We start from the raw sequence: 1281 nt of genomic DNA on the forward strand, positions 1-1281 counted from the left end.
ATGTGACGACGCCGGGAGACGCACCCCCAAGAGACGGTGGTAGAAACGCTGAAAATGCGTTCTTCTGAAGACACGTGATCGTCGACGCCGACAACATGAGCCGGAGTTTTGGGCAAGGCTGCCTACGGGACCTCCATTTTGGTTGCATTTCTTGAGACGACGCTTCACAAGAACCGAGAAACGCCGCGTATACAGCACAGAGGAACCACATTGTTTCTCACATTTGTTTTGGCCTGCAAAATGAGACTGAAATTTCCTCTGCGCAGTGTAAGCTGCTGTCGCTTCTAGGGCAATCAGCGTTCCGGAACTGTCGGCAAAGCCAAGGAGACCTCGACATTGCAGCAACGTCGTAGAGTCTAAAGCGTGTGCCTATTTCGTGCGGAGCACCGAGATGTTCAATCTGCGGCAGTTTGCTTCCATGAACACTGAACCTACTCTATAACCGCTGTGCGAGATGGTAAAATATTCCCAGGCTGCTATCCCATGTAATCCTATGGCAGCGCGGCTTGGCAACATTTGATCAGCCCGTACTGGCTCCTAATTTTAACAATCACCCGACTTCGAATGGCAGAAGGTTGAGTTACTTGGTACGAGTCCATGGTAAAAGAAGGTACGTGTGCAGATGAAGACAACACGGCGTTTGTGTTGTCTTGATGTCTTCTGTTGTGTCCGTGTGTGCACAGCCACCGCCAGACTTCATCCTTTTCGGCTGTTACAAATGCCGGAAAAAAAAAAGTTTCGCCTTGTTGCGGGAGCCTATCATAATTTAATGTTTATTTGATGCCTACATTAGAACAGGCTCCACTTGAGACAGAAAAATAGCCACGCACTAACATCACTTTGTCGTAGCTTGTAAGCGTCTCGGGGGTGTAGCTCAGTGGTAGAGCGCTTGCTTTGCATGCGAGAAGTCCCGGGTTCAAACCCCGGCTCCTCCACGGTTGGAGTAATTTTTTTTTCTTTTCATGAATTGGCACCTGTACTTGCTAATATTGTTCACCGACTTTTTGTTCGTCTTTTTTTTTTACCAACGTCAACACGTTTCTTCCTCATGCCTGAAGCTTGTATTATTGAAACAATTGAGGGAAACACGACAATGATTAAAATCTGCAGCCATATCGTATAACAAAGCAGAAAGAATATCAACTTTTTGAGAGTTTTACAAAAATGCGTGGCATAACATTTTACAGTCAACAGAATGCTCGTGGTGGCCATCATGTCGTGAATAAAAGTTCTGCAGAACGAAGCACCGAAAATAGAAAGGGAGTGCTCAATGCTCAGTGT

At 46.4% G+C, this 1281-nt stretch overlaps 1 non-coding gene across 1 annotated transcript; it reads left to right on the forward strand.

Annotated features, from left to right (window-relative positions):
- The first annotated feature begins 863 nt into the window (after positions 1 to 863).
- Positions 864 to 935, forward strand: Trnaa-ugc (transfer RNA alanine (anticodon UGC)). The gene has a single exon. It is a non-coding gene; the product is annotated as a tRNA-Ala (tRNA).
- The last annotated feature ends 346 nt before the right edge of the window (positions 936 to 1281 follow it).

The sequence above is a fragment of the Rhipicephalus sanguineus genome, chromosome 4, assembly GCF_013339695.2.
Source record: "Rhipicephalus sanguineus isolate Rsan-2018 chromosome 4, BIME_Rsan_1.4, whole genome shotgun sequence".
Classification (NCBI taxonomy): domain Eukaryota; kingdom Metazoa; phylum Arthropoda; class Arachnida; order Ixodida; family Ixodidae; genus Rhipicephalus; species Rhipicephalus sanguineus.